The 16,564-nt window shown below is 45.5% G+C and overlaps 1 protein-coding gene across 5 annotated transcripts in view; it reads right to left on the reverse strand.

Annotated features, from left to right (window-relative positions):
* sha (shavenoid) overlaps positions 1-16,564 on the reverse strand; it is a 245,849-nt gene that overhangs the window by 140,260 nt on the left and 89,025 nt on the right. For 3 of the 5 annotated variants that reach the window (XM_065443619.2, XM_070520797.1, XM_065443618.2), the window contains one exon: positions 12,126-12,213. The exons of the other annotated variants lie outside the window; for them this stretch is intronic. The gene's annotated coding sequence lies outside the window, so the exon portion shown is untranslated. The remainder of the gene's footprint in view (positions 1-12,125; positions 12,214-16,564) is intronic. 5 annotated transcript variants of the gene reach the window in all.

The raw sequence follows: 16,564 nt of genomic DNA on the forward strand, positions 1-16,564 counted from the left end.
ACGCAATCCTAAATGGTTTTGCCTACTTTCTTGCGCACTCTTAGCTGATTTGGGTGTTAGCTTGTATAGCGAGCCTGTAAATGCGGCTGTCCTGCGTAGTGGAGAACGTCCTCTCGAAACTGCCCCTTTGAAAGCGTCCGATGTAAAGGTCACCGAAAATTAAATACATTAAAGAGAAACATTGGAAAGAGTGATTTATGATCTAGAGAAGATGGTGCGCCCGTAAAGGATACTGAACACGTGGACCAGTTTAATGTGGCATAGAAGGCGCTCTACTTGTTTTGGCACAGACGTAAGAATTCCATTCGACGCTACTGGTGATTCAACATTGGCAATTCAGGCGATTTCGGGCAGAGCAAGAAATGGTGATCGCACCGGTGAATGAATAAGTATTCGCAAGTGCCACGCCCGATCACGTTCGACGGAATAAAGCTGTTTCGTGACGTAAGAATGCGAACGGCAGACGACGACGCCAGGGAGAGTTGTTGGAACCCGGTACACTTGATTGCCGAAATTCGGTGGCGAGCAAATTAAAGAAGCCGACACGCGGCACCAGTTCTCCAAAGCGGTAGAGGCACGTCTCGCTGTTGATCCAAGCATGCAGCTTGAGTTGCGCTCTTGTCGTCGAAGATTCCGAACTCGTTTGGCAACCGATGAATGGGAACGAGCAGACCGCTTTCAAGCACATGGTAATGATCTTGCTGTAGCTGCTCGTGAGAATCGTAGCGTAGCGCATACAGGGCACTTTGTAGGGATGCCTTGGAATCAAGGAATATGGCCGAACTATCAGGAAGTTGCTGAAGCACATAACCGACAGGACATTGAATAATCAACCGCAAGTTCTGCTGCCTTCAATGTTGCAATGCGAGAAAGCTCAATCTACTTAGAGAGGTGGCGTTCCAGGTGACAGTCACAGCTCAGATAGAGCTGATGGACGCGTTGTAAGCATCGGTATAAATGTGTACGTATGCAGTCAACACAGGACTTCAGGAGATGAGACAGCTAGTTTAGAGCTAGCATGGTGACAGGTACGCTTTGTTAATGATTCCAGAAAGTTAGCGGCACACGCGAGATGGTCAGAAACACCACAGTCAAGATGCTTGACGGTGGGCATACTTGACGCTAGATGGTAATAAGTCATGGTGACTATTCACAACACCGCAGAACGAAGCTTGTGGGGTCTTCGCTGGCGAAGAAGTTAATCAAAGTTTCTATAATTGCTGTGCCACCATCTACCTGTCTTCTCCAACAAATGCAAGACTAACCTGCCCTTGCTATGGAGCCCACAAGAGCAAGACAGCTTCAACAATCACTATTGCACAAGAACACTCGCGGCCACCACTCATCACATATATCGCCATTGAGACTCTGAGAGAGTGCATTCGATAGCTCTCACGCCTACCATCGCATTATATGGTTTTGATGAAGCCGCAACTGTTCTTGCGACTCAGTAGCTAGGCGCGAAAAAAATATATGTGGTTGTTCATCTTGACTTCATTGCCTCTTTTACCAAATAATACTGGCAGAACTAAAGTGGCAACTTGGCGTGAAATGAGCGCTAAGAATAAATCGTTACTTATAGGATGTGTGCATTGTGTGAGCACGAAATCTCCAGGGAAGACGACCCAATAATTCTAAGCAGTGCAAGGTTTGTGTTTTGTACAGATCGTTCCATTCATAAGACGTCTCTTGCGTTGCAAGGCGCGAAGAAGATGGCATTAGCACCCGGGCGAATTGATGTTGCGCTCCTGGGTGTCCTACGTTATCCCTCTTGGGCGGTTGTTCGCAAAGGACATGTGGCATTATTAGGCTGTGATAAATGACGCCGGCGGAATGACCTCGTACGTGTCCAATGGCGGCTCCCCGGGAAGGCAAAACTCAACCCGCATTCTTTGATAGGGTCCTGTGCAGGATGACTAGTGAAATATGTTGCCGTAGGGCTTCACCCTACGAAAACAGTTGTGGTTGGGGCGTGTACATTGTAACCCATTTCGAAGAATAGTTAGTTTGCAGATATGTTCTTTTAGGAAGTGACATTATAGACGGAAGAAGAACATGACAAATGAAGTACACGAGACGCGCGCTGACTGCCAGGTGCTATTTTATTAGAAAAACCGCATGCAGTTGAATACAAAAAGGGGAACCTGCGCGAGCATGCATTCGACCTGCAGCACCTTTGCGCACACTTATTTCGCAATCGCAACCATCATTTTTCGCGTCAGTGATTTTTTTGTTGTGCCCTAATTGTGTGACATCCATATCGCGATCTATAGCAACGCTGACTGTTTTGCGTTAGAAACTTTTCTTTGTACTTTTGTGGTGAACACATTTGCATTTTGGCACATACAGAGGCAACTCATGCTTGCCACACATCAAGTTCTGTCTCGACGTTACGAATAATGACCTACACCTTTGTTTTATGCGTTATAGTATAAAGGTCTTGTTGCGCAGTAGCAATAGTTTTGGAAGCGCTTAATTTCTTCATTTGCTTCTTAAAAGCAAAGCTTTTCCTTGCGAGCCTCATCGGGTTCCTGACCGAGGCTGTGGCCTGGCTCTTCTCTTGCCGAATAGGCCAACCAATCACAACGGAGCACGCGCGCCGTTGCCGCCGCTGAGTTCTTTGCACCACCACCAGATGGTGCTCATCACAGCGCATTTGCAATTTATTCTACCGCGCGCGCGCGCACACGCGCGCGCGTGCACGCACGCACCACACGCGCGCGCGCGCACGCACGCACTCACACAAACACATGCACATGCACATATGGGGCCCAATTGTTGACAGAGTAAACATTGCATCGGAGTTAAAAAGTTAAGGGTTTGATATATACTCAACGGAAAACAAGATTGAGTTCAAGCAATCTTGTGACAGGTGAAACGGCAGATGGCAGAATACACTGACTGTGCACGTCACATCGCCAGTTGAATTCCAAGGAGGCAGAATGGAATGAAAAAAACTTTATTGCTCTATATCTCAGAGAGATTGGCGGTGGACCGATGTGTTCATGTCTTTAGTCCTGGCCGCTTCACAAGGTCGGCTCCCCTATTCCAGGGCACCGCTGAGTCTCGCTGCCTCGCAGGCGTGCTGCACAACTGCCCGTTGGGCTGCGAGCTCACTGCTGGTGAGCAGACCCTCCCATTGTTCCGCACTTAGGTTATTTACTTTATAGAATGCGTAATTGCGCTTGCATTCCCACGGGATGTGGTATAACGTGGGAAATTTTGCGATGGCGCAATCCTCGCTGTCGTTCACCCGCGCATAACATTGCAGAGCATGTGAGTTTCGAAAGTTATTGTCCTCATGGACTGGGTGCTTTCGGAGGAGTACACACGAAAAGAAAGTTGAATTGTGTTTACAAAAACTAAGGCACAAAAGCTTTTTCGCGTAGACACGCTCATTTGCAAACGTTGAAAGCCTTACAGTCTGCAAGGCCTGACATGATGTACGCGACGAACGTGTCATGGGCTCGTAACAAGATAGCTGCTATACTGCATATACCTTGACAGAGGCAAACGCATCAGCACATTTTGTGTACAATGCTCTTATACTACATATGCGAATTTTAGCAAGATCATCCCAGTTGTCATGGATTATAACAAATGATACATACCCGAAGGAATATCTGTGGATTAGTGCTACAATTTTCAGCTAAAGATTCTCCATTTCAAGTGCTATAACTTTGAGTAACTTACTTGAATTCTGGTGTTTTACGCGCCCGCCAGAACCACGCTTTGATTATGAGGGAGTCCGTAGTGGGAGACTCCGGTTTAACTTTGACCGCGAGGGTGTCTTTAGCGTGCCCCTAATAGACAGGACAGAAGTGGTTTTGCATTTGAGCCCGGTCGAAGTGCGGCCGCCGCGGCAGGGATTCGATCCCACAACCTTGTCCTTAGCGGCGCAACCGCATAGCCGCTAAGCCATCGTGCAAGGTGGGTCGAAGAGTAATCGAGTAACGCACTTTCAACGTCGTTTATTTACAGAGGTCCAACATCCGGGTATTTAGAAAAACAGCTTAGTCATATTGGTTTCATGCTTGTAATGAAGCTCAGATTAGGATGTCCGGTCAACTGAGAAGCTTATGAGACGCAGCTGGAAGGAGATTATGTCTAGTACACAATGACCGGAACAAAAAAAAAGTAGTATTAGTAGAACGACGTCAGACGGAATAAAATGGCGGCATTCGCTTGTGCACCGAAATCCCGCGTGCGACGTCTCAAACCTGTAAACGCAAAATTCGCGTCGCATTTCAGGTCCAGTTGTTAACCACACGGCTTCTGCAGATTCACTGCCGATCATCACTGCACTCGGCTCCGGCTATTAATGGCTGACGACGATCAAACGACGTTCATTTCGCCACTAGATAGTCAAACAACCTTGGGTAACACTTTCGCTGCTAAGGGTCGGGATCGACTCACTCTTCACACGTTGAAAACTCTTCTTCGTATGCAACAGACATTATTCTTTTTCATAATTAACCCTCGTTTTAAACTCATGCACTAAGGTCCTTCATTTTTGGAGCAACACCTAACCGACCACCCTATTCACTCTTATTTCATGTCGGCGTAATCTAATTAATTCCGTTCTCCGAAAAATGCGCGAACGACTTCTGTATTCGCTATAGATATTATGTTCTGCATGCACTCCAATAGTTACTCCACCCTAAACAATTTGTTTTTATACAGGGGAAGGGGGCACCACTCGCCTTACAAACACTGCGTAAAGCACTCAGTGAAATTACAGGTAAAAATGCAATCACTTCATCAGTGTCGCTTGATTTTAAACGCGTTTTCGGCAGCGTTTTTGCGCCCCACAATATTGCAGCTTCGAAATGTAATAACTGCACTCAAGGCGGCCAAACTTAATCCGGAGTCCTCAACTACAGCAAGCTATATAATGAAATTGTGATTCTGACCCACAAAAACCCAGAATTCAGTTTGAAGACTTTACGGGCGAGCTGTTGAGCTTATCCTAAGTACAGCCAACAAATACCGTATTTTGAAACGATTTCTTTCATTTTTCATTATGTATTTCTTGTCATCAATGCCTTGAGCTAGCCTCTATCGACAATAACGGCGCCTCGCAGAGCCAGCGCAATTGATGAAGTGCGGAAAAATATGCCAAATGATGTAATTTGCCGGGAAATATATATGTGCACAAAAGTTTGTTGCGAATGAGCCCTTCGTTGTCTGAACATTCCTTTTGGCATAAACACCGACTAAAACAACTTTCTTTTGCGGATATAAGACAATGTACATTGAAGAAATAGCGTACTTTTTAGCAGAACTTTCCCATATAGCATGGTGCATCTTTGGCAATCGAAATCGCTCAGCAAATAAACATGCACCAAAATATTATGAGACCAGTTTCCAGAACATACATTGTGCACAGTAACTCCTGTTTAGGCACACATCTCTCGAAGTGCGACACATAGTTATTTCGCACGGGGTCGGGTAACAGTGCAGTGGCGGTACATTCGGGATGAGTGTAGGTTGAGGAATTAGTCGGTGAAAGCGTGTTGTGTGAAAAACAAACCACAATCGCGTAGTAATGAAGAACGAATACATGGCGCAACCATGGCGTTTCTAAGTGCCTTCATCTGTGTCTGCACCTTTAGCGCTGTTCTCTCCTTGCGTTCAAGCATGACATTCAATAGGGCAACCAAATGGCCACACGACGAACAAACGCATTTAAGGGACTCTCGTTCTTCGATTCTGTTTATCGATCTTCCTTCTACATGAACCATTGCAATGTAACCAGCAATGTAGACCTCCTCCCACAAAGGAAAGTTGGTCTATGCTTGGCGCTTGTTCAAGGATTTGGATGTCGTTTGTTGCTACATACTCTTGCCGTGTTAGAAGTAGCACAGCCTTGCGCAAGTGTTTGCCCCAGACAAGCGGAGATGAGTGCCTGTAGTATAGGGTTACGCAGGACGAACTGCTCAGTGTGCTCACGGAGGTCGCTCTCGCAGGTCGAAGGACAATGCCCGATATTATTAAGCGTAGTCTTGACATTCGCCCTCAGAGTGGCCGCCGCGACGCTGAGCCGAAGGTCACGTGTGCGACTCTGCGCCATCGCAGGCGCGTTGCGAGGATGGCGGAGTACGAACACATGAAGACATTTCCCGACTCAGCACGAGAAATCGTGCGCTCTTTGGGAAATTACTGCTAAACGCAATATTTCAAGTTGATGCTCTAGGTGTTCACGGAGTAGTCCGTCTACTCGCCACCAGAGACTGCATCTCCGAGTTATAAGTTTGTGTGAAGGCACTCAAGAACAGACTCCAGATCATTTTTTTTTTTCAAATCAATAGTACCAAAGCAAAGAGAATTAGGAGAGTGGACGTGGAAGCTCACCAATTTCACCCGATGTTTTCAAGAAGCGGGAGAGCTCCCAGATCCTTCTGAGTAACGCGATCACCTCTTGCCTTGTCCCAGAGAAGAACAAACAGCACTTTCACGCATGTTGAAGAGACGTAAGATCTCCGCCAGAAAAATTATAGGCGAACGGGAGAGATGGTATGATTCGAAGATAAATTCAAAACGTAGCATCTATATACACGTGCGAGAGCCCGTGCACGTGAGAACTTACGCGCGCGCGTCGGTGAACTGCGGGCCATGGACGCATGAATAAAGTGGTCGAATAATAGGTAACCTTTTTCTTTACGTCGTGCTTTTTTTGTGCTCACCGGTCTCCTTTGCGTTCTTACGTCGACATATATTAAACATCGTATAACAGCACTCGTGTAACATCAGACTCCGTCGACGTCCCGTACAGAGTGCCACCTACATGAAACATTGCTGGTATTTCGGCGTAGCTCGTGAACTGTTTAGTAATGGGAGCTAAACATTTTTGCATGACCCTACTTGTTGCAGACGATGACAGTAAAAGCGTTCGTAAGTGCTCAGAATCAGGATGTTTATTAAGTTCTTTTAAAAGTTACAAGGTAGGATAAAAACAAACAAACAAGGTTCCGATACTCAATGACTGTAACGCGACCGCTGGTTATTGAGTAATGCGATATACGAGAAGCAAAAAAAACGTAATCACATAAATATAAAATTATGATTGCTTTGTACACAATGTAACTCTACAACGCATAATCAAGCTATAAAAAAGAAAAAAAGAACACTGATGAGTATTCGAGAAATAAGTAATAAGTATGCACAAACGTGCATGTATGTATTTAAAGGAATAAAAACATGCAAACAGGAAAGGTTTTCAGAAGAAAGTCCAATGAATGGAACTCTCGGGAGATAAACGAAATAACAAATAAGTTTAAAAGGTAATGAAAAATTAAATATCTCGGAGAAATTACATTGTGCACATTTATGAATTGCAGACATTGTATAAGCTAATGACGTATGTATTTTGGTAGTAACGTGAAGGACAAAATAGCTAGGCCGAAATTGAATAATGTGCGAATGGGTAAAGTGTCTTTAGTACGGTGAAGTGTAGTTGCATTAGGAATGCAAGGCTGATCACCAATGATGCGAAAGGCTCAATTCACTTGATTTTGCACGTGTTGAATGGATGAGAGGCGACTTTCATACGTATTTGTGCCCTGGAACAATGCCATGCGCAACATGACTATGTATAAATACAGAATGATGGATGATCACAGTCGCTTGTGCAAAGAGGGAGCGAACTTTATTGAGTGCCCTAATATCCCGAGCTGTTATTTTTCTTGATGTATGCTGTATGATCAGAATACTTGAAGTGTGGATCCAAATGAACACCAAGAAAAGCAACATCGTTGCAAGCAGTAATAGTATGACCCTGTTGTATTACCTGAGGAAGGACAGGAAACTGTCTCTGACTTGTCATGAGAACCGTAAATGTATTTTTTTTGTACGATTAATAAAGAAGGAATTTAGTCAGCACCAGTGGACTGCCTGGTCCAGAATATCATTCATTTCAAAAACTAAAGCACGTAGGTTCCTAATGCAAAGGGTTAGTGTGGTATCATCGACATGTAAAACGCAATGAAATGACTGACAGTAATTAGTATCTCATCAACATATAAAATGAAAATAAACGGCCTAAAATGTGCCCTTGAGGCACACCCGTGTTCTTTATTTTAGTCTCAGAAGAGCAATCTTGAATACATATACCTTTTTCTTGTTATGTAAATATTTTAGAACCATCTGACCATCCGACGTTTACCATACGACGATTTGTTCGATGCGCACAAGGCTTGTAAAGTAATACGTCAGGGATAATGTTACCGAATGTTTTCATAAAATCTAAAAGAAAACTTAAGCCACAAGATATGTGGCATCAATACCTTGCTTAACATTGTCTGTTATAAAATGCAGCGCTATACTAGTTGAAGAAGCCCAAATAAAACCAAATCGGCATGATGTCAATAAGTTTAGTTTTTACAAGTAATCACTAAGCCGTGCTACCAGAAGCTGTTCAAACAGTTTACTTAAAGAAGAGTGGACAGATATGAGGCAGTAGTTGGACATTCTTAGTTTATCACCTTTTTTTTATAAACAGGAATTATTCTTGACTTTTCCTAACACATAGGAAATATTCCTGCTTTACAGGTGCGATGTATAACACGTATTAGAGGTTAAGAAATAATGTCGGCCACTAGTTTCAAGTGGCGGGAATATATGATGTCTGAACCTGGACTTTCGTATTTAAGGCTATGAATAGCTGAGGATACCTGTCAAGTAGACACACGCCACAGGAAGAAAGAGCGCTCAAAACGAGGTAGGTTGTCGTTTGCTGGTGGTTGCGTGTTCTCATCAAGTTGACGAAAAGATTATTGCAGGACGCATTCGCAATAGGTGAAGGTTAATCATAAGTTTCTCCCTTGTTATTAATTCATGTCGAACTTTTCTTCTCGTGGCGTTTACACTGGTCTCTTTTGCACCACGATGATAAAAGCGATGATCAGCACACCACACACCACACCACACACCACACACACACCACACACACACTACACACACACACACACACACACGCACGCACGCGCGCACGCACGTGCACACACACACACACACACACACACACACACACACACACACACACACACACACACACACACACACACACACACACACGCACACACGCAAGCCCGCACCCCCGCCCCACACACACAGCTAATATTCGTCGTATTCTCTAAAAAAAGAACGAAGAAGTAATGGCACTAAAGATTAACGGCAAACACAGTTTTACGAAGAATGACATCGCAAATTTAAGCTCCTCTATAATTATTTGACAAGGAGATAGCAACCGTAGTTTCCTGTGTGGTGCTTTCCTTGGCTTCAGTGTCGGTCGGCTTCTTCACGAGTTTAATTTATGTCTACTGCAGAACGAAGGCATCTCCCAGAGATCTCGGATTACCTGTGTCTTGCATCCGCTGTCTTTATTCTATATACGCCAAGAAGTTTCCAAACTTCATTACACCACTTCACATTCTGCTGCCCTTGGCTGTGTTTCCATTCTCTTAATGCGCTTAGTACGGTTGTTAAGGGAAAATTGGGAGCCTGCTCCCCTCTTTTTTTTTCGCTCGCTATTTGCATGCAGGCAGAAGACGGCGTGGCGAGAACAGAATGACGACGTTAGCATAGTGACGTAGGCACAACAACGATGGCTTAATCACGAAGGAATGACGATGATGACGACATAATGACCAAGTTATGAACATGGTAGAGTGATGACGATGAATTGACGATGATTGAGTGATGACGGAACAATGATAACAGTATGGCGAAGCGAGCAATATTCACGAAAAGTATTGAGTAGAGTGATAAGCGCATTCTACGTTTTTGTGTTGCCTGACTTTGGTCAATCCAATGCTTAATTTTTGTACCTTCGTTTGAATTCTTTCCGAGATTTCTGATGTGCCCTGATATTAGTCTAGCTAAGTGACTGGACCTTGTGTTTACTTTAGTGCACACACGTGACTGGACTTCGCTTTGCCGAGTGCCTTAGTTGACTTTCAGTTTTAATGTGGCATTAGTGTACTTACGTGACTGGAATTTGTGTTCTTATGGTCTCACTATTTTTATTGTGAAAGGAGTAGCCGGTGCCAAATAAAGGCGACAACATCTCCTAAATTCCATATATCTAAAAAAATGATGCATTGACAACGACGGCATAAGGACGAAGGCATGAAGACGATAGAGTGATGACGGCGGAGTGAGGACAGAACGAGGACGAGAGCACGGCAGCGAAAAAAATGACGGCGATGAAATGAAGGCGACCTCATTTATCATCCACAATTCAAAACCAAAGCGACCTTTTCCCGCGTAACTTCGTTCATTTTACCGCGAAGGGAGTGAAATTGAGTAGGATCTGCAGCAAAAATTTGTCTCCCTGCTTTCGCTTTGCCCAGATAGAAAGTCACACAGAAAAAAAATATTTTACATGCCTTTGTCAGAATAAACGAGTCCCTATTTGTCTATCTGCTGTATTCGTGCCATGCTCATGGAGAGTCTGAAGACATGACACTAACTCTGTATTTCCATTTTGGCTCTTCTTTATAAACATTGTCAGTCCTGTTCGATGAATTGTTTTCCAGGAAGTCTAGGTGAGAAATGTTCCTGGAACCAAAGGGAAATCATAATTCGTGCTTCTTGAGCTTCGGGTGGTATTATCGCGAATTACATCGGTCTTAGCGCAATTCGCTTTTTCTTTGCCTCTCTCTCTCTCTCTTGTTTTACTTCTGCTTGTGTCCGCTTCTATTACACTTATTAATTCTTACCCTCTTACCCCAGCACAGGAAAGCCAGCTCGTCTATGCACCTGCTAACGTCCGTGTGTTTCCCATTATTTTTCCTATCTTGACTTCTTCGGCATCACTTAGCTTTTCAGCGGCCTCGGTAATTTCATGGTCTTGAAGAGAACTCGAATCTCAGCGAAGTTCTTCTTTGCGGCCCGATGTTGCTACCCAACGCCTTAATTTTGTCAGATCACATATTCATTCGTATATTTTTTTTTCTCTACTGCTGCAAACACAACGGGAGAGGCACTGCAAGCTCTATAGCATCAATAGAAGAATCATTCAAGAAAACGAAGTTTCCGTTCAGTCTGTATCAGAAAAAACAAGCAGACGTCCTTCACCTGGCTGTGACAACAGACACTAAGTCCTCTAGCTAGTACAGACAGCCAGTGTCTGGTCACTGCATCGTAATTACGAGATAATTAAATTTTATCGAGAGGAAATTACATCTCAACACATCAGCAGCCGCTCAAGAGAGTATAGTAATAGACGAGCTCATCCTTCTAACTAAAACCGATGCTAGGTGACCTTCAACGCTGCTTATTTTTTTATTTAATTTCTTCTTCTACTTGGTCCAATTTCCGCACCCGGTCGTAGGCAGAGTACGTATTGACAAGCTTATTCTTATAGGAATTTATTGAATATCCTTAAAAAGTGCGATGGCGGTTAACGCGAACGTAGTGCGCTTAATTGGCAATCTCAGATTCATTCTAGTTCATTCTTTTTTTTTTTTGCGTAAGACACTTCCTTCGGCTCGCGTATACGTTTTTCGCACCACTTTACAGACAGCTAGATGTATGTTGTAGGTCCACGTGCCGTTTCAAGTGCCTGTCCAGCGCAAGCAAGAGCAACGCGAACTCACGTTCTCCATTTAGGCCTGTAACGTGATTCACCTAGGCAGCTAATAATGTATCTCTAGAGCCTATTTGAAGGCAGTAATTGCCATTCAATAGTGTTTTTATTTTCTGTACGAAGCTTCGAAAAAAAGTAGGCCTACCACTAGCAGCAGTAGCTGCTGTTACTGGGTGGGTCGCAATCTCGGCACAACTTTTAGCGGATGTATACACGAAGGCTACATGTGCGCCAAACGGAGGCACCTGCGAATGGACTTTATAACTCTTGTATTCTGACCGAAAAAGTATGGCGAGGAAAGCATTTGTCGCCTTGAAAAAGACAAGTCCACTTGTCGAAACGTTGGCTCCCGCTTTCACCTTGTTCTCGTTTTGGCGAACGAGAAAGTAGAGCAGATAGGTGCAAGTTCCGCGTAACAAGAAAGCAAATTCCTACATACAAACCTGAACATATAATGTAAGCTCACTTTCATACCTAAAGCACACCGACCTGTTAATAGAACGCGCTTTAAATTTTAGCAGACTATTTGACTTACTTGATTTTCAGTCCTTTTTCTGTCACTGCGTATGTGCCTCCAGGTGTGCGGCCATTACTGGCCAGTCTTCCAGAGCGAGTGCGGGCCACTGTGGCACAAGGAGACAAAGTGTGGGTGACGACACTTTGTGTATAGATTTGTCAGAGTATCAGACACGAAGTGGGCGAGGTGATGCGAGGAAATTAGTGAAGCATTTTGTCTTTAGAATGACGCCATTTCAAGGTGCAAAAATATGAAATTATTGGTCATTACATGCCAATGCCACAATATGATTACGAGGCATGCCGTAGTGGGGGTCTACAGAAATTTGGACTAGCTGGGGTTCTTTTGCGGGCACCTAATTCTAGGTGTTTTCGCATTTCGCCTCATCGAAATGCGGCCGCCGTAGCTGGGATTCGATCCCGCATCCTCGCGCTTAGCACCGCATAACCATAGCCACTAAGCAACCGGGGCCAGTTATTTCGATGTGCAAAGAAAGCGACTTCTGAAAGGTACCCTTTGCCAAGATGAGTTGGTCATTATGCTTCCTGTGGTACTTGGGGCGTTGGCACTAGGATACTGGAATAGGAACGTATGGGATGTCATATTTAATCTTTTATGCGAAGCGTATTACGAGAGCTCAACCCAGCTCCTCAGGCGCGGCGGTGTCGCCTTCAATACCACGTGACACCGTGACGTCACGACAGAGGAGAAACGGGGCTCCAACTCGCGCCGTCGCTCGTGGCGTCGCGGCGGTATATAAGCAGCTGCGCTTGCCTCTCCTAGACACTCACGAGGTGAGATGCCTCCTGGAGACAGAGCTGCTCGTTGGAATGAGAAGCGAAGGTTGCGGCGTGCTACAGAGACTGATTTTCTAGGTGGCTTTGGCTCAACTCTTGCAAGATGGGCTGTGTGGGAATCGAACCAGGGTCTCCGGAGTGTGAGACGGAGACGCTACCACTGAGCCACGAGTACGATGCTTCAAAGCGGTACAAAAGCGCCTCTAGTGAATGCGGTGTTGCCTTAGAAACGAGCTGTTTCTAAGGCTCAGGCGTGCGTCGCCTAATTGCTCAGGTGCACATTTCGTTGCCGCGCCGAACGCTGCGTTGCTCGACGCTCACCGCGTCCAATGCGGGGCGCGTAGTCGCTGCGCCGTAGCCCATTGTCTTACACCTCTTGGCGGTTCGACGGGAACGCTGTCGCGTTTCACTCTTGAAGGCGAAGCAGAGTAACGCATGAGTTGTTTCTTCGTCTAGCCGAACCAAATATATCCAAGCAACAGCAGTTCACCAGGCTAAACAGTGGTTCAACAACTAAAATAAAGGCTAGTATGCTTCGCATCCTGGGCTTAACCTTAGCTAAGCCACAGCCATTTTTTTTTACTCACTACGGAAACAAGAATATTAAGTGCTAGTTTTAAAGTAATTTAACCTGAATATGTGTATTAAATTTAGTATTCCTGTAATATGTCATTCATAATATGCAACATTCTATTTGAGTATTCTTCCCCTTCTTTACCTACTGCCGCCCTATTCAAGGCCGGTCCCCCGTAGTTGGTTAAACCATACCCCTAGGCACTAAACCAAACCAAAGCCAAGCAGGACAACATAAAAATTGCATGAGATTGAAGTTGTGGCCGTTGTGGCGGCTGAACATAAGCATTACATCATATTATACGTTGCATAGGAAGAAAATAACCACAATAATACGCACTGGCGTTAGTTGTAAAGCATTTAATTAACTACTTCACCAAAACTTCACTTGACATGGATTTCAGTATGCGTGTTGAATCTGCACGTCTCTTTTTCCTGCAGCGACCCCGCAAAACACGGTGTGCACAATTGCATACATGATTTATTCTTGGAGTTTCGGTTAAATCAGGGCAGAAAAACACCGCGGACATTAGGTTGCGGTCAAAACGCTCTGCTCCCCCAATACGGCTGCCATTTCATTTCCCTTCTGTGAGTAATTCCTAAGCACAACCAGTTTTGTGTAAAGCGGTGCCCTCTTTGATGAAATTTTTAGCATACAAGTTTCCGCCAGCAATGGTGACGCATTACTCATAATGCGAAAGCATGATATATCCCATTAGACGAAAATCCGTCGGCGTGACCGAACGAAAGTACCAGAAACGGCCGACGAAGCAAAGAGTAAACCCACTCAGCGAAATGCTCGGATTGACGCCACATTTCCCAGGGAGGTTCCTGTGAAGAAATTAAAAAAAAAATATGGGGTTTTACGTGCCAAAACCACTTTCTGATTATGAGGCACGCCGTAGTGGGGAACTCCGAAAATTTCGACCACCTGGGGTTCTTTAACGTGCACCTAAATCTAAGCACACGGGTGTTTTCGCATTTCGTCCCCATCGAAATGCGGCCGCCGTGGGCGGGATTCGATCTCGCGACCTCGTGCTTAGCAGCCCAACACCATAGCCACTGAGCAACCACGGCGCGTTGTGAACAAATTACCTCCTTTGAAAAGAAAATTGAGTAGACATCGATCTGGATGGCAATCGAACCTGAGCCCCCGGAGTGCGAGACGAACAATCTTCGCTGACGTCACGGTGGCTCCACGTTTCTGGTTGATCAAAGTGTGTGCCTAGTGTGTGCGTCATTGCACACGTCACACCGCACGTGATCAGCGAGTGTGTTGAGATACATGGCACGTTTTGACTTAACCTTACCGAGCCGCAGTTACAACGCGGAGGAGAGCTCGTGCGGACAAGGCACGCGAGGGAAAACATTTCACCGAAGCAACGATAATGTTTTCCCATTCGTGCACGTAAGCATTCAAAAGTTCATCGGCCGAAATTTATTCCTTCATCCCTGTATACTTGCAGCAAATAAGGTGTGCGTGCGCGAGAAGGCGGCCGGCTCAATCGTTGTCACGAAAAATTCACAGCTCCGTCCGAAAGGCGAAGCGCCGATTGTGCTAGCAAATTAGTAGATGACTTTAAGAAGTAAGGATAGTAGTTTCATGCGCCGTATAAGCTTGTAAACTTTCGCTTACTAACTAAATTAACAATGATACGACGTGTAAGCGTGACTAAACGAGGTCGTAGAAAGAAACAAACACGCAGAGACAGCGCTCTCTTAGCGTTACTGCTTCTTTGTACGTCCTTACTCAGTCGCCCTTAGGCATTCTATCATAGATTCAAACCAACTAGCCCGTCAACGTGTTTTACCTACATTAACCAGCATGGTGCCACGTGCGCACAGGTAAACATGAACACATCTGGCTCGGCGACAGCGGAAACACTATGTGAAAACGCTGGCGTTAGGAATCGCGGCAGCAGCCGCGAGCTGTTTGGCCTCCGTGCATATGTCGCTTCAACGCTAACGAAACGCCCGAAGCACAGCGCGTACGAAGCTACCGCCACTACGCGCACTCTGCAAACATCGCAGATCGCTTTGAAGATGATGGCCGCGCGCACTTTGGCCACACCGCAAATTGCTTTACAGACACACGAGCGCCGGTAACGCGTCCATACGGCGTCCGCCAAAGGCCTCTACTACGTCGTCCGCGATTCGCATGGCCACAGCAATGACGCCGCAATAGAGAGTCTTAGATTAATAGGGGCCCCAAACAAATAGCGTCGAAGCCACTGCGCATATGCGAGACGCAAACTGCGTTCGAGTTTTGCATCGGGCACGCTATTTCACTGATCTAGAGGGAGCCTCAAACGCTGCCCCAAAAGATTTGCGTAAATAAACATGGCGGCCCCCATCGAAGCGACGGCTCTAACCTAGCACCAAACTAGGCTCGATCCGTGGTAACGCGTGAAGTTCGCAAGCTTCGAGAAGTGACTGCGGTTATCGCTTTCTCTCAACTAGCATGTGTTATGAAGATCGATTCATTAGACGACGCTGATACCGAATTCGATTGTGGATTGTATGGCTCGTAGGCCTGACACGGCTTAGCTTGGCTGGTGAAGGCATGCCCAAAACTAAGCACGACTAATTGTTTGCTGCTAATAGAACAACCTCTGAATTATAATTAAACGATAAAACACGAAATTCAAAATTATACTATGTTTATCATACAGTAGTATGTTTTATTAAATTATTTTTTATAGCTTTTCTTTAACCCCGCAGTGCCCCTCAGCGCAAGACGCAATCCACAAAGGCAAAGCTCTATTCTAAATCTCTTCACTCCTGCGTGCCCTAACGCTAACACCCGGAAAGCTCTTTGGGGACCCAAACTATTGTGGCCCCTATTCTAAAACACTCTAATTTATCCATTCTGTACGGTGCGGTGTGCGAGGAAGACATCGAGGCACCCTAGCGGCCACCGAAGAACTTCCCTCCTCCTTCGCCGGACCCCCCTTGCCTCGCGCAGCACAGGAGGGGGCGCGCATCCTGGCTGCTTTCCTCGGTCGCGCCCGCGAGACTGAACCACGTTCGCCGGCTCACCCTCGCACGCTGTCACTCATACGAAACCTCACGGCGACGGCGACGGCA

This window comes from Dermacentor albipictus, chromosome 6 (genome assembly GCF_038994185.2).
Source record: "Dermacentor albipictus isolate Rhodes 1998 colony chromosome 6, USDA_Dalb.pri_finalv2, whole genome shotgun sequence".
NCBI lineage: Eukaryota > Metazoa > Arthropoda > Arachnida > Ixodida > Ixodidae > Dermacentor > Dermacentor albipictus.